Source organism: Cyanistes caeruleus, chromosome 3, assembly GCF_971803275.1.
Source record: "Cyanistes caeruleus chromosome 3, bCyaCae1.hap1.1, whole genome shotgun sequence".
Taxonomy (NCBI): Eukaryota; Metazoa; Chordata; class Aves; order Passeriformes; family Paridae; genus Cyanistes; species Cyanistes caeruleus.
Genome location: NC_141703.1, coordinates 70,701,896 through 70,724,665, shown reverse-complemented (window position 1 = coordinate 70,724,665; position 22,770 = coordinate 70,701,896).

Sequence of the window (22,770 nt, the reverse complement as noted above, 5' to 3'; positions counted from 1 at the left end):
GGCTGAGGGCACAAGGTCCCTCTACAACACCACCACTTCCTCTAATGCATCGCTTCAGCCACTGAATCCTGGCTACCCTTTCCCTGGAGATGTCCAGCACCCCATCTTCTGAGATAGTAGCCGTGCTGTATGGAGGCCCACCATTTTTGCTTTGAAAATACTGGTTTTCTTTTGTTACCCTGCTGTCACAGAGTGGCTGTGGGCATTCAGAAGCCTCTGGCTGCCAGTGAGTGAGTCTATTTTTCTCTTTCTCGGAGTTTTAAGGGGAGACAAGCACTTTCAGACCCCTGAGAAGATGTTTTGTATGACAAGAGGCAATGTGATGGTGGGGAGTAGAACTGCTCATCCCAAAGTTCTCAAGACCTGTTAAAAACAAAGCACGAGAGAAGGGATTAATAGGGTGAAGCTGCCTTTCTCACCAGAAAATCAACAGAAAGCAAAAGGAGATACATCCCAAACCTTTAGAGGGTATGAGCCAGAACATTTGAGGGGAATATTTCTGAAGTAGAAAAGAGCAAATTTTTCTGATCAGCAGGTTTTCTTTCTCTAGTGCTAAATTTAAGGTTACTTTATAATGTTCCTTTACATCTGAAAACTGCCTGCTGTCTGAAAAGTGACTCCAGCACTGTGCCCACTGCCTTGTTAATACTGAGTGGTTGCATTGTGTACAAGAGCCCGTATTTCTTGGAAAGACATTACAGTTTTTTCTTCCTTGTCGTGTTCTAATAAATTAAAAGGCCATTTTGACTGCAAGTCAGTACTTCTGTATAGAAATAACATAACTTATCACTCATCACTAGCAATAATACACTGCCTGAAGACATTCCTTTGTCAAGCCTGTTGGTGATCAGTTTATGCCCCAAAGGATTTACTTATGACTCAAGGTAATGCAATTTCAGATGATATTTTTATTCATAGAAGTACAATCTCCCTTTGAAAGAGTCTGAACTAATCACTTCAGTTACGTCTTGCGACAGTGAGACACCTTCTCTTCAGAACTAAATAAAGCCAAACTCCAGATTGACAGGATGGACTGGCTGTGACAGACAGTGGGCAGGGCAGGACAGATGGAGAGAAGAAAAATTAAGGAAGCATGTTACACACCCCTTGCTTGCTGTCTGCAACATAAACTGACACACAACTCCACTACAGTGATACATCCCTATTCTTCCATAGATTTTTGCAGTTATGGTAAATAAAATACAGAAGCCCCAGTCCTGTTTTCTGCACTTCCTTCTTTCTTGTTCTCAAATTAAAAAACAAAAAAACAAAAACAAAAAAAACACAACCAATACAACTGCTTTTTCCTTACTTGTTTATAAATGCTGCTTCCTCAGTATTTTTTGTTCCTGAGAATTATGTCAAGTAATTTGGTAGTATCTCATCAACTTAAATAAATAAATAAACAAGAGATATTTTCCTAGGAGACTTTGTAGTTGCATTGTGTAATTAAATAGAAAACATTTGGCAGATTTGGCTAAACAATGACTGCGCTTCCAAATGCTGATGGTGTAAATCAAACTGAAGGAAAACATGTCATGCTTGGCCATTTCATGAGGACAACGAGGGTCTTATGGTGTTATTTTATCCTTGAATTTGGACTTAATTCTCCTAATTTGTACAAAGAGGATGACCAAATCTGAAAAGATCTGAAAAGACTGCAGTCTTGCCAATTAAATCTGCAGAAAAGCTGAGCTGGTGACTTCAATTTAACCACACAGTTGGCGCTGTACTTGTATTTCAATACTTCAGTTGCCTTTGGCAATGAGATGAGAATAAAATGTATCTCTGAGCTTACAGCCAGCATCTTATTCTCAGAAATGTAACTACAGTTGTGTAAAATCTTTAGCAAACATGAAAGCAAAAGGGACTTTGCAGAGCCACGTGTCCACAGCTCTTTGTGAGTCATTTCTGCTTTGCACTGAGATGCACATGTGCTAGGTACTTGAGTTTGAAAAAGTAGATGCTGACTTTGGGCCTCATTTTGTGAAGATCAAGCCCTTAGTATCAAGTTAGTATAGAAAGAGTGAAAATCTACAGACAAAACAAAGATTAGAGCTTGAAATGCACCACTTCTCCCTTCAGAAAGAGTCTGCCAGAAAGCACAGTAAATTTAGTCACAGTACAATGCCTATTACTCTCAGCGCGTGATTAAAGCTGCTTTCCCTCGGACCACACACACATGTAGTCTGTGCCCCTCTTGGGAGAAATGTCTCCTTCTGCCCACGGCCCAGATGAATTATAGGCACAACCACTTTGAAGATTTACAGAACACACAAAGGGGCAACCTGAAACAAGAATGGTATTTCCCTGAAATGCCTCTCTTCTCAATGAAGGCATTTTCTTGGGAGTATGCAAGATGTGATTGTAGTTTACTGAGACAATGCTCATTATTATGAAGGCATTTCAGAAAGAACTTGAATTTCTCACTGCTCTAAATCCCATGACTTTATAACCTGATGCAAAAATCCTGGGGAAAAGGTGTAGGAAGCTGTGGGATGATAGATCCTTGGTAATGTTTTCTGGCATTGTGCATTTGACTCTGTGACGTGTCAGAAATCATCCACAGTGTCCCAATTCTGGCTGGAAGTTCCCTGCCCTAACTTCCATGGCTGAATAACTACATCCATCAGGGAATTTGTTCTGTGCATGATCTCTTTTTCCTGGGGAGTTGCAAACAGGTTTTTAAACACGGTGCTTTAGTCTGCACTTCTACACAGAAAAATATATTCACAGAATTTAGCTGGTTCTCTAGATACCTGAATTTTGGGCTAGCTCACCCGCTTTGGGACCTGGGCTGATCCTACATTCCACTTCAACCTAGGTGGGAATTGGCCCTCTTTTGAATAAGGAAGGAGACTTTACTGTGTCAATGCTGACAGTCTGTACCTTTCTGCAAAAGCTGCAATCCCCTGGGAAGGACTGTAGCACAAAATGGCAGTGGGAAAGGGCCCTGCCAGCAGACCTGGACATGCAAACCATGCAATGAGATACAGGTCAGCGGGGATGAGATATTGCTATGAAATAAAATTTCTTCTCAGAAGACTTGGTGTGTCAAATCTGCATCCTGCTCCCCCAGTTTCCTCACTGTCACAGGGAATATTCTACAGGAATTTTATGGAGCAGATCCTCTTGAGTGCAACACATACAGGACAACCAGGGCATAAGGCCCATGCAGCATGGGTTTGTAAAAGGTGGGTCCTTCTTCACCAGCCTGGTCTCCTTTTTTAACCAGGTAACCTGCCTAATGGATGAGGGAAAGGTTGTGGATGTAGTGTCTCTGGGCTTCAGTAAAGCCTTCAGTATTGTCTCCCACAGCATTTTCCTAGAAAAGCTGGCATCTTACAGCTCTTCTCTGGTTTATAAAACATCTGGATGGCTGGGTCCAGAGAGTGATGGGGAATGCAGGTACTTCCATCTGAGGGCTGGTCACAAGTGATGTTTCTCAAGGCTCAATACTTGTCCCAGCCCTCTATAATATCTTTATTGGTGATCTGAAGCAAGGGATTAAGTGCATTCTCAGTCAGTTTGCGGATGATACCAAGTTGGGTGGGAGTGTTGGTTTGCTGGAGGGCAGGAGGGCTCTGCAGAGGGATCTGGACATGCTGGATTGATGGGTCAAGACCAATTGTATGAGGTTCAACGAGGCCAAGAGCCAGGTCCTGCCCTGGGGTCACAACAATCCAGACCAGGGGCAGTGACTGGAAAGCTGCCTGGTGGAAAAGGACCTGGGGGTGCTGGTGACAGCAGCTGAACGTGATCCAGCAGTGCCCAGGTGGCCAAGAAGGCCGATGGCATCCTGGCCTGGATCAGCAGTGGTGTGGCCAGCAGGAGCAGGGCAGTGACCGTCCCCCTGGACTCGGCACTGCTGAGGCCACACCTCAAATGCTGTGCTCAGTTCTGGGCCCCTCAGTGCAAGAAAGACATTGAGGGGCTGGAGCGTGTCCAGAGAAGGGCAGCGGAGCTGGGGAAGGCTCTGGGGCACAAGTGCTGTGGGGAGCAGCTGAGGGAGCTGGGGGTGTTTAGGCTGGAGAAAAGGAGCCTCAGGGGGGACCTCATCACTCTCTGGAACTGCCTGAAAGGAGGCTGCAGCCAGCTGGGGTCGGCCTCTTCTCCCAGGGAACCAGCAAGAGGGTGAGAGGACATAGGTTCCAGTTGTGCCAGTGGAGGTTCAGGCTGGACATCAGGAAAAAAATTTTCAGTGAAAAGGTGGTTAAATATTAGAATAAACTGCCCAGGGATGTGGTAGAATCACATCCTTGGAACTATTAAAGAAATGACTGGACATGGTTCTCAGTGCCATTGTCATGTTGTTGAGGTAGTGGGCAGTCAAAGGTTGGACTGGATGATCTTGGAGGTCTTTTGCAATCTTAATGATTCTATGATTCTGTGAGCTATGGAGTTCAAGGTAGGCATTGCTTTGACTATGGTTTGCTTTGGGAATCTGGAAGAGGCATCTCTTAAAAGCAGGATCATCTCCAACAGGTTGCCCAAGTTAAGATAAACCTGGACAGCCCTTCTGAAAGCTCTTCCTATTGATGCTTTTATGATACAGTATTGAAGCCTAAAGGGTTCTCATAAGATGAAATAAGGCTGCTTTAAGGCAGCAAATTTTACAATTTTGCATTAGATGGCTCTTCAGACTTTGTGAGTAGATCATCACTTGTAATTTGTTTCAAATTTAAAAAAAGGTGCCTTGAGTGAAGTATTTTCTCTCCATTGAAAATGCCAATACTTAATTATACCCCAAAAGGAAAAGGCCTAAGCCTGAAAACATTCTGGGTTTTGTGCAAAAAAATATAAAATGCTGTTTTGCAGATGATGCCACAGTGCCTTGTGGGAGATGGGGTTCACTTACTTCAAGTCTCCACACAGATTCAGGGGCAAGTTCCTGACCAAAGGACCTCTTCCACATTGCAGCATGGATGATAGATTCTTATCCCTCAGCTAGAGGCCTCCTTTGCAGCATACCCTGCTTGCAGCAGATGGTGGATGTATGTGGCATTATACTCACAATTCTTCCAAGGTTCCACGGCAGTGTTTTTAATTCACTGTTTGGTGTGTCAAAAGATTCCTGGGGGAAATACAAATAGCCCCAAATTGGTACCAGTTAAAAGTCTGACAGGTGGACTTCCCCTTATTTTCTATGTATTTGGCCTTCATTTGTAATCCTTTATGATTTTTGACATGTGTTTTGACAACTGATTGAAGTCAGGCTCTCGAGCTTTTCCCAGGCATCCCAGGGGAGCAGGTGATGTGTATCAAACCCTTTTGGTCCCATTCTTGTGGGAGGTGTTTAGAGAACCCAAATCCCCAGCTGCCAGTGGGGGCATTGGGTGTTATACTGAAGACTGAACAAGGAGAACACTGTGGTAAATAGAAAAGTTTGCCCCTTCTAAACTTTGCCTCAGATTTGAGCTTAGTTTGCTGAAGAAATATTTCCACAGATAAAATATGACATTTGTTTTAAATTAAACCAATTTTATTACAGAAACGGATGTAATGAATGCATTGTTAATATATTTATGATCTTTATGTTACATGTCATAGTTAAAAGTAAAATATAAGTAACATTAAAAGATCATAGTTTACTTAGTAAATTCACTCATTTTCTGAAGAACTTGAAAAATTGAGTTTGAGTATTTCTACAAGATTTTTTCCAATTCTCTTTCATTTATGATTGTGCTTTTTGATGTTTTGATTACATCTAGTTTCTGTCGAAATTACCAGTCCAATAGTCAGACCACCAAGTAGGCGGAATGACATTACCTGAGTTGTTAGGAAATGCTACTAAGTTTGTAGAACGTGCATAGAAGTCTTTAGTGTAGATCAAATCTTTTCATGTGGGGTGCATGGAAAACAGGAACTGGCATCCCCAAGGGTTTCTCGGTGTTCTTGAAGCAGCAGCCCACATGGCTGGGGTTATGTGGCCACCATGTGGTAACACAGGGAAAAGTTAAACGGAATTTTTATTTTTACTTCGCACGTCATTTTTCTGTAAATGACTTGCAGAAGTGCATACATTCATTTTTTCAAGGACATCCCTTGAATAATTTCTTCTTAATTTACAGAATTAAGTAATAAAAAATTAGGCAATTTACATCGCAATACCTGACTCACAGTACAGGAATTATCTTTGCAATGGAAATCCATTCATCAGCATGAAAGGCAACATTTTTAGAGAAGAAAATAATTCCTATGTAACTTCCAAAACCACTGATGATAAAATAAAAAAACCCAGTATGAGTACATCAGTTCACAGACAGAAGATTATTACATTGAAAAGATGTGGAAAACATACATTTGAATTAGAATGACAATATAGTTTAATAGGGAGCTGTTAGACATCTCTCAGGAGAAACAGGTGGGCTCTGAAGAAGCAGAAAACAGCTGAGAAAACCTTCAGCTCCTGAAAACAACTTCATTCATCTTGTCTGCATAAATTGAAAATCCAGTTTCTAAATTCCTTTGGATGAACACAAGTAATAATGTAAAGAATATAAATGGTGATTTATTTTTTTTTGTACAAGGAGTAACTAATATTAATTTCTGGTGACATGGTTATCTTTACTGTTCAACAACTGGAAATCTGAGAAAGAAAGTAGATGAGGGTCCTGCAATGATCCATGAATTTAAAGGTGGAGGCAGGCACAGTGACCTTGCAGTGACTGTGGATGACCTGGTCCTCCAGCCACCAGTACCACAAAACATATAAAATAAAATGTATCTGCACAGCAGGATGGAGTTTCTCTGAATGCCCAGCTAGAAAGAACACCACACAGACTGGAATTTTGGAGTGATTTTCTTGCTGTTCAAGGTTCACACTGCTGTTCACAATGCAATGATACTGCATTGCCTCCATAAAGATGCTTTAAGTTCAGAGATCATTTAAAAAATCACATAAAAACTGCTGAATTACTCCAGCTATATATAGAAATACTGTCTTTGTCCTCTAAGTACAGATGTGCTTTGTAGCATGAGCACATTTCCTCCAGGTTTTAGGTGTACTCTGAAATAAGTTTTGTGTTGACTTGTTGTTTTCTTCTTTGGTTGCAAGAAAGGGAAGAAGACATGCCCAAATTTCCATTGGCATCCATTTGAGTGTCCTGTGTCCAGGGGCACAAGTCCTTGAAACAGTTAATGAAAGGCTGAGGGAGAAAGGTTTGTATGAACTCCCTGTTAAATATTGGCAGATATCACTACAAGACACATTTATTTCATGTTAATGCTCAGCCAGCCTTTACTTGTACAGCAAATATTGACCCAAACAATGGCACTCTGGCAAAAGAATCATGAATTGCACTTTTGTGATATGTTCTAGTCCTGAACACCTCCCATATAATTTTCTTCTCGCATATATTTTGGGGTAGGGTAATATAAGAGTTTTCTTTTTACTGTGGGGAATTTTGCTTTGCATAGACTGCATAGGTTGCCTTGGGTGACTAAAACTTCCAAATTAAGGGGTTTAGAATAGTAGGACTAGAAAGAGCTGCTCCCAGGCAGATTCTTTTTTTTTTTTTTTTTTTTCTCTAGTCTTTTCTAAGTGTAAACAAGTCAAAAACCCTTATCCAGTGAGGATGATGGGAATATATTTAATACTGTTTACATTCACCAAAATACATAAAAACATTTGAAGAACTGAACAGAACTAAGCATGTGCTTATGTGTTTTGCTGACTCAGGCCCTTTGTACGTAACTACCAGCTCTGACAAAGGGTGTAATACTTAATGCTTATTCCTCTTTCCTCTTCTTAGTATTTAAAGGAAAGATCTTTCTTTTTTACTTGAAGAGTAATGACACATTGAGCTATTCACTGCCTGTAGGCACTAATGTTGTGAAGCACTCTAAAATCCAAGAACTTACATACATATACACCTATATATATCTGGTTTAACATTTTTTTATATGTATGTTTATCCCATCCATTTAGCTATGTGTAATGTTTCCCATGGATAAAGGAAAAGTGCCTTTGTGCTTTTTAGTCAAATCTTGAGAGATAAGTTTGCCAATAAATGAAGCACAGTAAAGAGAGTTTATATCACCGTTGACTAACAGACTAAAACCTTTCTTCTGTTTATTGAAAAATTATGAATACTTTTTAAACTTCTTATGATTAGGTGATATGTTGGCTGTTACATTCTCTCATAGCTCAGAGTGGCTACTCTTTTTGGTAGTCATTTACCTAACAGTAGAACAGAAAATAGAAATTACAATCAAAGGAATTTTTATGTCTTAGTCACTGATTTTGTAGCAAACAACTTCCAAGCACAGTGTTCAAGTCTTTGATGCCTTACCTCAGAAAGAATGCCCTTTGAAATTCCTGCCAGATACAGGCCTAAGTTTCAACTTATCTTTGATATATTCTCCTCTCCTCTCCTCTCCTCTCCTCTCCTCTCCTCTCCTCTCCTCTCCTCTCCTCTCCTCTCCTCTCCTCTCCTCTCCTCTCCTCTCCTCTCCTCTCCTCTCCTCTCCTCTCCTCTCCTCTCCTCTCCTCTCCTCTCCTCTCCTCTCCTCTCCTCTCCTCTCCTCTCCTCTCCTCTCCTCTCCTCTCCTCTCCTCTCCTCTCCTCTCCTCTCCTCTCCTCTCCTCTCCTCTCCTCTCCTCTCCTCTCCTCTCCTCTTTTGCAGCTCCCGTTGCCACCTGCAGTCCAGCAGATTAAAGAGTCCTGCAGAGTATCCCATTCCTGGCAGCTTAAACTCCTGCTTTTTGCATCCTTGCACTGAAAGCCCGTAACCTCAGGTTGTGTTTTGCTGCTGGAGCAGCCGGTGCTCTGCTTCCACCAGGGAGCACTATCCCACCGCTTGCCATCCCACTCTCTCTCCCATGCTGCTTTAACCATTTGCTTGCAAAACGTGCGCTTTTGCACGAGTGGTATAGCTCTTCACGGACAGATATTTTACAGGATGCTTTAGTTTCGTGGGGCAAAACCAGACAGACAAGGCAATTCCCCTTTCCTCCAGCTGCTGACTTGCTGCTGCTCTATTGTACTGTGTGGCTAAGCTTCCTCTGATGCACTGCTGCTGGGTGGCAGCAGCAAACTGAAAAACATTCCTCAGTCTGCTGTTTTCATCCTAACACAGCTCTTTTCTGAGACCTCGATTGCTAAGTTTGAGAATCTCTTCAGCTTTTTTCATAAGCCTCCCAAATGACTTTTGGTTTTGCCTACCAGTCCTGAGCATTATCTCAGCATTTTTATACAAGAGACCATGTTCCTCGCTGCTTCCCACGCTGCTTTCACCACAGGTGACCTGACCAGTAACACACCTGCATCAGATCCTCAGGCCAGGGGAGAAGCACAGCACCTTTTTATATTTTCTTCACAATCTCTATGCTCTTACACATCAGCTCAGACAGCATTCCCAAAGGCAGAGGAGCCCCCCAAAGAACAAAGGCAACTGTGCAGTAACATTCCACAAAAAGGTCCTGCTGTGCCCACAGCCCCCTCAGACAAGACAGGGAGGACAACGAGCTCATTCCGCAGCCAGGAGCCTGGAAACAAATGCCTCAACAGGCATGGGGAAAGGGCAGGAAAGTTGCTCATGTATCTTCTTCAGTGCAGGATACTTGGGTACAGGATACCCAGTCTGCAAAAACAGCTTGGGTTCAGATTTATCACTCTCCCCAGCTCTCTCCTCCCCATCCAGCTCCTCAACACCTCAACCTGAAGGCTGGAGTCCACTGCTCAATCCAGTACTCTTCCTCCATGCGCAGCCAGGTGCTAGGAAAGAAGTCATACATGATGGTAAGAGAACACGAAGGAAAGGATGATGGGCAGAATGGCTGAAACTTGCACATAAGACTTTGTTTTTGAGAGCTCATGTGAAAAGCCTGCTACTTCTGATTTTAAACAAATGAGCACTACACAGAAACCTTTCTTTAAAGTTCAGATTTCTTTGCCCTGAAAGAAAAAAGAAAAAAGAAAGGAAAGAAAAGAAAAACTGGCTGACTGCCATGATTTTAAAAGGAAAAAAATTGTTTCATGAAGATGATGGGTCTATGTGCTTACACTACCAAAATGAGTATTCTATTTGACTGTTGCTGTCTTGTTCTCATCCATGACTCCTCTCAGGATAACACTCAGGATAGGGGCTAGTGGCTCTCACCTCCTCTTGTCAGACCTCAGACAAATTTTAAAGCTTGAGTTAGCACGTTGTAAGAAAATCGTTGTTGCCTTTGGAGATTTCAAAGTATAATTGTAGTTATTCGTAACACAAATAAAACTTTTCCCTGAGCAAAGAGGAAGACACACTTGCAGATTTGACAGCTCACAAAAGTTGCTTATTCAGCAACCATTAAACTGCCTGAGTCAGACTAAAAGAAACTGCTGCATTTCTTTTTGTTTTTCTTTTCTTCCTGACTCATCTTAGTGGAAGTGCTTTTGGGAGAGCTGACTGTGTGGGAAATGCTATCTGCACCCAGCTCTACCCAAAACAGCTTGCTCTCTTCTGGCTTAATTTTTAAATGTGAGAAATTTAGGATTTGACAGAGTTATAGGAACATGAACTTTCTGTAGCAGTTCTGAAGATATGAAGCAAACATATGTATTTTTTCGTTTAGTCAGTGTTTTAGCTTTAGACAACAAATGGTGTTGACACCACCTGCTTAGATCATCACAACTAGCAAAGTAGTGAAGCTTTATTGACAACAAAAACAACTTGGCAAATTTCACAGAACTATATTAATCTCCAGCACTAGATCAGGATCCTCATAATTTTGTCCATTTTTATATTTCTTTCAAAATTCATGCATGTCTTGCTAGGAGGTGAGACTACCTGCAATAATAGATTTTTGGCAAGCATGTAAAAATCAGTGGTTTTTTTTTTCTTTAAGTAGGGAAAAATTATTTGAAGGGCATTTAACTCTAAAGATTTTGAAAAACAAATTGAAAAACAGAAGTTGAAAACAAATCCAATGAATTCTTATCAGTTCAGAATAACAAGTCAGACTGAACACATTTTCATCTGTGCTTGAAATCAGAGTTTAAAAATTAACTGTGGAAAAATGTGCATATCAGTGAAGTAGGAAAGAGAAATACATAGTCTTCTAAGATATATTTAGGGATTTTCATCTCTAATTCCTTTCTCAGATTGTTCTAGCCTAGAGAACATTGGGTGGGGCTTTCTGTGGGAAGTAGGGAGGAGGAAGAAATGTTGTAATAATAATAATAATAATAATAATAATAATAATAATAATAATAATAATAATAATAATCAATGTTGTTATAGCTGAACAACACTTCTCTCGTTTTTGGTTTTTTCCCTTTAAAATGTCTAAACTGTGCCAGTATTTTAACTCAGACTACCAACATACATCTTTTGAAACATATTATCTTGTTTTTTCAAGTCCTGTCTTGTGACAGATGTACCAAATGTTATAGAAAATAAATCCATGTATTCCAGTCTTTAAACAGACATAATTTCTGATTTGTCCCCATAATGTCCACTGAGCCTGTGCTCCTATCTGTGACAACAACACTAAAAGCTTCCCAGGACTCAAAAAATTTATGAGAATTTTCAGATGGAGTTGTTGCTAAGGAAGAATTTCTGGAAGCCAGCAGCTGTGCTGAACGTTCACTGTCCTTGCAAGTTGGGTGTTAATAAGACACAAGTAAAACTTATTTTGTCAGAAGCAATGCAGGATTCACAGACTCCTAGAGTAGCTGGTGATAGGAGACAGCACTGAAAATCATCCAGTCCAATCCCCTGCTCAAAGAGTGGTCATCTAAAGGAGGTTGCTCAGAGACACGTCAAGTGAGATTTTGAATAGGTTTTAAAATGAAAATTCCACAACCTCTCTAGACAGACTATTCCTATGTTTGACCCCTCTCACACTAGAAAATGGGTTTTTTTACATTTAGATAAAATGTTATGTATTTTATTTGTGTCCATTGCCTCTCATCCTGTCAGCAGGCACTTACTGAGGAGAGTCAGTCTCTCTTCTTTAACTCTCTTCCCCCATCAGATATTTATTCATCTTGATGAGATACCCATGAGCCTTGTCTTCTCTAGGCTGAATGGTCTCAGCTTTCCCAGCTTGCCTTCATATGTCAAATGCTCCAATCCTTTAATCATCCCCATGGCCCTCTGCTGGATTTTCTTCCAGCAGTCCATGTCTGTCTTGCACCCAGGAGCCCAGACTTGAACCCAGTATTCCAGATGTGTCTCACCAGTGCTGACTAATGTCCTCCTAATGCAGACAAAGAGGTTGCTTGCTTTCTTTGCTAAAGGATGTGCTGACAGGCCTTGTTCTGCTGATTTTCCCCCAGATCCCCAGGACTTTCTCTGCAAAGCTGCTTTCCAGCCAGTACAGGTGTATGGCAGAATTCTTCTCCACATTCAGAACTTGACATTTCTCTTCTCTCAAGAGGAGGTTTCCATTGGGCAATTTATCCAGCCTGCTGAGGCCCCTCTGAGTGGCAGTACAGGAATGTGGTACATCAGCCAGATGATTCCCAATTGTGTATCTTCTGCAGACTTGCTGAGGGTGCACTCTGTCCCATCAGCCAAGTGGTAAATGGAAATGTCAGACAGTTTTGACACTGACCTTGGACTTCAAGACTTTTACTCTCCTCAGGACTGCATCTAATCTCTTTTATTAACAGAGACCGGGGGAAAAGAAAGAAAGATAGATAGAACTTATTCTACAAACTCAGTACTAGAAACCATCTTAACTCAGATCTGTGAATGAAGATGATCTCTAAAAAAATGTGTCTGCTTGCTGGTTTTGTTTCTTTCTTTTGTCTTTCATTTTTCCATTCATATATCCTACTAGGGGTGTGGAGACAGATAGAAACAAACAGGTTTCCTTAATAACTGAGCATCCAACACTAGCCATAGCACTTATAACTTGTTTCAGGTACTACAAATTTGAATCTAGTTTTTTCCTTGGAAAAATGAAGAAACAGGGGAATAAATCTGGTTCTTGGAGAAAACACTTTGTGTAAGGCACACTTAGTAGGCGAACATAGAGCTCAGTCTGTTGCCAGACATAGACATGGGGTTAAAAGTAAGTGGATTTCCATTTTAACAGGTAGGTTAATCTTAAGGCTAGGTTTCCTTATTCTGCCCACATTTCTGCAAGATTTAAGGGTTAATAAATTAGGACATGTGATACTCCCAATTATACTGGAGCTCAGCATTCAGATTAATTCAGCTTTTCCTTCTTCTCTCTGCCTCATTAAACGTTTCAGCTTTAAATGAACTTCAAAGCCTCAGATCAGAGAGAGATGCAGGTTTTTTTATCCACTTACAGTACTTTGAATAATGCAATCAGATTGTGCAATCCTCTGTATCCTTCTAGCAGAATAAAAGTCAGGACAGTTTTTCAGTACTAAAGTGACCCCAGTTTTGCCCATGCCTTTGCCGTGAGTTTGACTTGATCTGTATCTCATTGAGTCATACTGATGACATGCTGATAGAATTAATATTTTTTTTTGCAGAAGGTTTGGTAACCTGTATGATGTGAGTTATAATTTCAAGTTTGGGTGACTCTTGCTGGTAATTTGTATTGATCTATGTTGACTGTGTTTATGTCTATTTTAAGGAACTGTGCTTAAACTAGGTTTTTGTGAGGTCAGGGCGTCAGTTTTTCCCATGTAGGATAACTTTACTTTGGAAAATTCAGAAAATATAGTGAAGACTTATGTAGTGGTTTGATTTTTTTCTCAAGCAGAGTAGAAGATATTCAAAAATACATGAAGTTTACGTTAGGAATAGCAGTGACAGAGTTATTTCAAAATGTTACATCTAGTCCCTGCTCCAGGAGTTTTTGTGTTCAAAAACAGTTCAGAGCTGCTGTAATCAAAGAGAAAGAAAGACAGACAGAAAAGCAACCCTGTTGGCCACTAAATAGCCTGGAAACACTGCACTAGCTTTTCATCCAGAAAAAGTGACACATAGGGAAAGGAAAAGCAAATATTCCACACACAGTGGTGGACTAGGAAACATAAATTATGTTGTAAAATTTTTATTTTATCCCTTTAGGATAATTAAGCATACATTAGTGATTAAATATAAAGAGATTTGATAAGCAACGGATTGGGCAGAGCCCTACTACCATAAGTGGTTCTGCAAGCAGGCTGCAAAGATACAGCAAGAGCTGATTCCTTACATACAGTTATACCAGCACCAGTCCTGTGCATTGGTATTGGCATGAGGTAGATCTGTTCAGCCTTGGATCCATCCCTCACTGCCAGGTCTGTTTACCAAGTGTCCCCTGAGCATATTCCACAATTGTTACAGGACAATAATACAACATTTCTTATCTCCTATGCAAATTTCACTCCCTGGTAGAGTCCTGTCCCTGGCATCCTTGCTTCCATCCAGTTTAATTGCTTCTGCAGATGGGCCTTATTGTCCTCTGTGCCAGATCATGCCTTGGTCACAAATTACCATTGCTGTTGGAATTTCCCCTTCAATTGGGAGAAAGGCATCTGAGAAAAAGGGATCTGAGAAGCATAACGAAAATGCCAATTCAGAGCACAGCAGTGGCCAAAAGCTAATCTGGACATTAAAAACTGCTTGAAAAACCTGGAGAGAAAAGGTGAGACATCCCAGTGCCACTGCTTATGTCTGGGATGCATCAACTTCTTAAATAGTCCTTGTAGAGCTCATCTCCTCCCATTTGGAAATTTGCTAATTGCCACCGGCTTAAATTCTAATATTTGAAATAAAGTAATGAAGAAACTGCATTCCCATTATTGACCCATATTTTTCCCCTTTTTTGTACATCAGTGAAACAGTTTGCAAGGTCCGGAAGGCAGCAAAAGTCAGGTACACAGTGTACTTCTTACCAGTTCAGATCAGAAATGCACAGAGTATCACACACTGTTGGAGTCCACAAATGGGATGATTTAGAGGCAAAGGCAAAAAATTTTATACTGAACAATTATGAAATAAAATGGCAATAGAATAAATTCTTCTGAAACTTCATTAGTTACATTTTTCTTTGTGCTCTGAAGCATGAATCTACACACCTTGTACTTATAAACTGCTGGTTACAGGACCTTGAAGTAAGTCTTTCGTCTTCCCTTCTCTGATGGAGCCTTTCACTAACACCATTAATAAGATCAGACTGATTTATTTGTACCCTCACAACTCTTCTTTTGCAAGCATATGTGAATGCCAAACACCTTCTGACACTGGAGAACAGTGGTTAAGCGGTGACAGAAAACTTAAAAGAGGTGAAGCTCAGTTGGTTAGAAATGGTGCTAATATCACGGAGGTTGTGGGTTCAATCCCTTTATGGGCCATTTACCTAAGAGTTGGGCTCTGTGATCCTTGTGGGTCCCTTCCAACTAAGACTATTCTGTGCATTCTGTGCAAATACATAGGGATGGGACAGTTCTCTGACACCCTGGCAATTATTTAGAGAAGAGAGGCAGACAGCACAGCCAATCCTCTTGTGGCACACCTCCTCACTTTCCTATATCCTATGTTTCCTATAAACATATCAATATGTATGTGCAAATAAGTATGTATTTTTCTTACCTTTGACTCTCATATTTTTGTCATTGTTTGTTCTACATTGACTTGAAGTGGAAAACTCCTTCCAAAAGATTTTTCTGTTTATAACATCTGCCTTTTCTGAGGAAGTTAAAACAGAGTAGAATGACCTGTTTTCTTAAAAATCAGAAGTGGGGGAGATTGATGTGCAAAGAGTATTTCAGATGGCATGTAGCCAGGTGAAAATGTCAAAGCTCCCATATCACAATTTTATGAAGGTTTCTTGTACCTTTATCTGTCAGGAACCATGCTAGGAGCCTTTACTGTCTCTAGCTCCCCCAGCGTGTTCCAACATCTTCCCCAAAGATGAGTCTTCAGTGCAGACTGAGGAGGAAATCAAAGACAAAATGTAAGAATAAATGTGGCAAACTGAAAATATTTCCTATTGTGGCCTTTGTCTTTCAAATGTGCACCACATGTATCATTTTTTTTCCTTTCTTCTCCCTGTGAGGATATGGGTGGGTGCTGTTAAATTCTTGCTAAATTCTTGTTAAATTCCAGAACTGATAGGCTCAGGTTTTCTGAGGCAGCAGAGGATTCTGCTTGAAGACTTTCCTCAGCCTAGAGGTATGTCTACTAAGGTAAAACTAAGAATGGAAAGAACAGACTGTCCTTCATGGCTTTGCTGGCTCTCCAGCTGCAAAGCTGGTAGCTGGTACAAGGGTTGGGCTGTGGCATCATGCTGGGCTTACATCTGTAGTCTAACATTTAAAGGTAACCCTTATGATTTTCTAATATACCATGGGGGCTACTTGTTGGAGATCAAGGACCTGCAATCAGCTCCCTGCTGGCTGCTCTTCCCTCTTCATTTCACCTCAGTACTCCAGTGGAGAGTCAGCCTTTATGTTTAAGGATTAATCTAGAAAGATCTCTCTTGGAATTTTAATAATTAAATGCTTTTAAAAGCTACAAAATCAGCTTAGAGAAAGTTGTTTTTTATGTCACACTGTTCTTTTATTTTCATAAAAGAAAGAATGTGAATAGCAGTAATTACACTTTTGTCGCTTCAAAGAGTGACTAGAGTTTTAAAAATGACTTTACAGATTATATCATATCCCTGACAGGAACTTTGGCCTCTGGTGATTATTTCTGAGTTTAGTAGGTTAGTATATAATAATACCTGTGTTTTAACTGCAGATGGTGCTGGAGGATGCACACTGGCTCCAGCCAGCCATGAATCAGTGAAGCTGTAGGTGAGATAAACCAGCCAAGAAACACCCTCCATTTATTTGGTATTAAAATTAGGGAAGGAAAAAAGCTCAAGAATGTTGTGTCCCACGCTCTTTGATCCTCACTGTGAGATAAACACTGCAGAAAATAATTATTTCAATTGTATTTTAAATTTAATTTTCAAATCCAAAGCTCAGCAAAGAAATATGTTGAGATGGTTTCCTTTATTACAAGGTAAATCACTTTAACAAACTGATAAAATGAAGCTGTCACTTTTGGCATTGTTTAATGGTGAATCAAGTTACAAAGCCAAGCTACAACCTTAATCATTTTTTCTTACTCTTGTACAACTCTTTGAAACATTACATGATGTGAGACTGAGGAAGAAAAAAGTAATTTATAGGAACACAGTGTTGTGATGATGTGACAACAGATGGGAAAAATGCATCACAGGGTTCCAACGCTTATAACCTCATACTGCATTTGGAATTACATTATGGAGAAAAGAAAGCACAAAGCACCCATGTTAAAGTCTGGTTCATCATATGCTTTGAGAACCATAGCTAAAAGAAAGCATGGTGTAAGACATTCACAGGAATTGTTAGTATACTTGGAGTTTAATTCATATACTTGAGGTTTTAATTAATCTGTACTCTTGTGAAATATCTAGGGTTCCTAGTGCAGTAAAAATTTGTGAGAAAATTTGCATTCATCTCCAGATTTAGGACTGCAATTCCAAAATTACAAAAGGAATAGACTACCTCCCCAACAAAATAAATGTCAAGAAAACCCAACTTTTTTTTTTTAAGGATCTAACATTGTGTAGAAAGTTATCAGTGTTGTTGTGTAATATTTCGTGGTTTGTTAGCAACACACCATTAAAGTGGCAGATTGCAAGTAAAATGAGTCATTATAGCTTGATACAGCCTTGGAACACTCCCTACCTGAACCACAGCCAGAGGGGAATGGTGCTATTCATTGTGGCTGGAGTTTTGAAAACAATATCCAGTTGTATTGGAAACTATCTCAAATTGTTTTGGAGACTCCGGTAATTACTGACCTGAGGAGGGAAATTTTGCAGATCATGAATGCTAATTGTCTTGCAGCCCTGTAAAGAGCAGTCCTAAGTGAGGCCCTTTGAGCTCTCCAGGACTGCAGTAGCATCTCCAGTGTAGGGATGCTCTCAAAAAGAGCTCCCAAACTCTTTTAGGTTTGCAAAATTCAGAGGACCCCCAGAGAGACAGCAGGACCTGGGCTGATACCCCCAACTCTTGAGACTCAGCTCTCATCTACTAAGAAACTCCAAGACATTTGACTTGAGTATTCAACTGACAATCAAGGGGAATTGTTAACAAGTACCCTGGTGCATACTTTGTGTCTGTGTCTGTGTGAGCAATTGAATGGATTTAAATACCCTCTAGCAAGTGTGGAATGAATGTTACTAAGTCAAATCTATAATTAAGTCCTGTTATAATTGTACTTTATTTATTTACTATAATTGTACTCAATTCCTATTGAATCACTTCATACATAGACAAAGATTTCATGCTGCTAAACCCTCTTGCACCCTTACCTCTGAAAATAATTCCTAATCTATTCTAATCTGATTATTTTTGTATGTTTCATCCTCGTAGTAAGTATTGAACCTTGACGTTGAACACAGTGGTGCTTCTACAATTTTTCATTAAGTTTGCTTTTACTGGTGCTTTTGATGGTGATTTGTTAAAGTGACCTAAACAAGTCATTAATGACAAATTGGCATAGTCAGCCTAAATCAGGATTCACAACAGACTGTCTTAATTTTGTTATCCCAGAGGCACTGGGACATCATCACTGATGGGCTCAGCCCTGCCCAGTGGTGCATCAGTCTTGGAACCGGCCAGCAGTGGCTCTGACAGACAAGGGAGAAACTTCTGGCTTCTGGTAGAAATCTGGCTGTCTTGAATAATTTTTTAAACTTTTTCAACCACATCTTGCATTATAAAATGAAGCCATTTAAAGCATGGGTCATTTCCTAACACTCTGGCCAGTCTGGATACTCACGAGTCCATCATTACAGAAATAAACGAGAAGGTAAAATACTGGCGAGTGAGCTATGTCTTGTTAACATAAAGCCTGATTTTGCTTCTAACACAAATAGAAAAATAAATTCAGAGGTAAAGCTGCCACTTGAACTGTAATTCTATGCATGGAATTGGGCAGCAGATAGAAGTTCCAGTTCTGTGCTTTGAATTTGAATTTGGACACCTGTGGATTTGCAGGGCCATCACACCATCCACCCATGCACACAGTTCAGCCTTCCCTGTGGACAAACACCCTGCCATTAGACAGACATAACCTGTTGGCTCCTGTTGTATGCTGTACTTCAGCTTGAACTCTGAATTTAATTTCATGGCTTTCCAAGTCATTTGATGTTATTTAGCCATCATTTTTCTGTTTCTTATTCAACTTCACCTTTAATGAAAAAATATTGAAAGAAAATGGGGAAGGGGGCTCTGTACTATTAACACACCACTTTGTCAGAGGCCCTTTCAGGCACATTATCACATCAGTAGAGGTGCTGAGATCTGGTGGTATCATTAAGCACAAAATGTATGAAGCTCTACTATGATTCTATGAATCTGCATTTAATTTAATTAAACTCCTTAAACTGTAGTGACATGACATGATATGTTTCCAGACTTGACAACACAACCATGGTAGAAATTAATTTACAAAACTTTTGCAGGTATAGACCCTCAGCAAAACTGGGAAAGTAGAAAAACAGAAAGGTGTGTACTTCCATTTACAGCCTAGTTATTTCAAGAAAAAGGACTAGCTTTACCCGGACTTTTTGGCTTGTGAGAAGCCATTTGACATTTTCAGTTATCTCTTATTTTCTGTTTGACATTTTCAGGCATCTCTTATTTTTTTGTGATGGGCAACCACAGATAAGACTGAATACTTACTGCTGACCTGGAAGAGTAAGGTTTTGTTGGCAAAATATGCACTGTTTTCTTGAGTAAGTCTCCTTGGCTGTGAATTAATAAACTTGTGTTCTTTCTCATTCACTTATTTCCAAAGTCCAGAAGTTATTGGATCTTTACACAAAATATCTTTGCATTTGACAGTTTCCATCACAAATACCTAAAGGGTTCAGAGCTTTGAAAACATGATGGATGCAGGCACTTTGGTAAGAGTGTTTTGGGAAGCAAAGCTGGTGAAATATCTAGAAAGCAAGTGTTTTCAAGAGCAGATGAGGAAACTGGGGTTGTTCAGCCCCCAGAAAAAGGAGCTGGAGGGAACATCTTATGATTCTTTACAGCCACCTGAAAGGAGATTGTAGTGAGGTGGGGTTTGGACTCTTCTTCCAGCCCAAAAGCAATTAGACAAGAGGAAAAGGCCTCCAGTTGTCACCAGGGATGTTTAGATTGGATGTTAGGAAAAGATTTGTTCACCAAAATGGTTCCCAAGAAGTGGAAGAGGCTGCCTGAGGAAGTGATGGAGGTCACCATCCCTGGAGGAATCTAAAAGTCACGTAGATGTGGCACTTGTGGACGTGGTTTAGTGTGGACATGGCGGTGCTGGGTTAATGGTTGGGCTCAATTATCTCAAAAGCCTTTTCCATTGTAAATGATACTATAATACAATTTTAGGTTGAACATTAGGAAAATCTTCCTAATAACAGGGAAAGGGAAGCAACAGATGAGACTGCCTGAGGAGGAGCCTCTATTAGTAGAGGTGTTTTGAATGGCCTGATCAAATATCTGACAGGGATGGTTGATGTTTAACTGTCCTCCTTGGCTGAGATGTCTTTTCACATTCTTTCTGACTGAACTCTTTGTGATTATAAAGAGAAGAAGAGAATAAGATTTTTAGTAAGCTTAATCAAGTAACTGGATAAAGATACCTGAGGTGTGTACCACTGATCGTGGTTGAACACCAGCAAGGTGAAACAGCCATGCAGCTGTACAAACATTTTTCTGTTCTACTTTCCTTTATGTTCTTGATTCAGGCTACCTGTGTACTTCTAATCAAGCTGTTAATGATCCACAATGTCTGTTCTTCTCATTTTGATGCATTTTGGTTGGAACTGCATTAATTATACACTTAACACTGGCTTCCCAACACAAAAGTTAAATATTCTTGCAGTCTTTGATATTTTTGATACCCTGGTTCATTAATCCACTTTTTATTCATTCATTTCCTGGCCCAAGCGCAATTTAAAAAGAGCATATATTTTTCATGGTACATCCTTATTAGTGTCTCCTAGCAACCCAACATCCTCTCAAACAGCTGCTGGTCATCTCTACAAAATCCACATTATCTCTGGAGCTATACCAAACATCTCAGAAAAAAACCCCAGGTTGCTTCCTCATTTTCTCCACTAACTCTACCCTTCTAGAATTATAAAGTATACATGAAATCTCAAATAAAAATGTGGACTATTGATGTTTGACAAAAAGGACATTAAAGATGCCCTCACCAACAAATTTAAATTTTAATTTATCAGTCTATGTCTCAACCACCCATAATACTAAACAGAAATTCTCATAAACCGTAGGGATCTGTGAAAAAATTGAACCAAAATTAAGAAGGACTGGAATATGAAGATAAAAAATCTCAGAGTAAAACATACAGCATGATATGCAGAACTTAGCAACATCAGTCTGATGTGAGGATGTACAGGACATCAGCCAAGACCCAGGACTGGTTCTTCAGCCAGAAGGACACAGGAACATTAATTATTATTCAGGGGTCTTTGTAGTCCAGCGATCCTCTCCAAGCTGTACTTTGGAGGTGCTCTCTCTTGAGAAATGCAAAGTGGGCCTGGTGATGCAGAGCTCTAATGGTCTAAAGCAGAGTAAAGCTGGCCAGCTAAAAGTTGGCAGTATTTCTTTCTGCATGTGTCGGTTTTTTTACAGCTTGCTACCAAAACAACCAAATGGTACTTACAATGTTACTAAAAGGTACAACAACAAAAATACTGTTCTCTCAAAGGGATTTTTTTTCCTGGTTTTAGGCAATTATGGCTTCTTGTACTATTTATTTACTCATGGTGGGCTTTTAGTCTGAAGTTTTCAGTGTGTAGGTTCACAAAAGGAGTCAAAGAAAAAAGGATGTTAAATCATCCCATCCATCCCCTTGAGAGAGCAGACCTGGCACTATGGCAGCAGGAGACAGAGCCTATTACTCAGTGAAAGGCAGAGCAGCAGAGTAGCAAGTCCCAGGCTCCAGGAGTCAGAGGGCAGCTCTTACACAGCCAGGAAAGGGCAGCCTGCCCCTCCTCCCAGCTTTCCCTGAGAGTGGGAATCCTCAGGCTTTGCTGTGCAGAGAGCCACTGCTGCAGCTTGCCGTGTCTCCTAAACAGTCACAACTTTCTGTAAGCAATGTAAGGCATGAACATGTATTTTTAATTCTTCACCTCTTCCCAAAGTATTGAAATAGAATCAAAAACTTCCTTCTAACACACCTGTGTGACAGTCCAGGCTCCTTGGCAGTTACAAGCCCGCAGTTCCAGGGGATTAAGACATGATTTAACCATTAATGCTGGCACTAGGCTGACACTCACCTTGCATCAGCCTTCCTAAATGCTGACACACTAGTGTCTTCCAAGTCATGTCCTTGCCCTTGCTCCTGCCCAACACACACACACACAAATGTCATATCAGCAGAGTTTGTCCACTGTGTCTGCAATCTCAGACATCTCTTCCAGCAAACCTTCATTTTAATATTTTAGAATTCTGCATCTGTGTCTGAATTTTCTGGTTAGGAGGCCTACTAACACCACTTTTTTAAGTCTTTCTTTTAAGTCAACCTCATTCCAATCCTATGGAGTTGATGAAAGAGAAATTATGTGACCCTTTCTGTAAGGATGGAGGCATGGAAAATGGAAGAAGTAGGATTTACATAAAGCAATCACATACTTTAAATCCAGGTATAAGATCTATGATTGATTACATCTCCCACTTCTGTTATTTTTTATGTCAATGGGTTAATGTCTGGCAAGAAAAGTGTGTGGTCATTAAAAAACTGAAGGCCCATGCTTCTACATCTAAAAGTTAGTGATCCCCTGCTCAAAGGTGACAAATTTACCCTTAGGTAAGGCAGGGTTGCT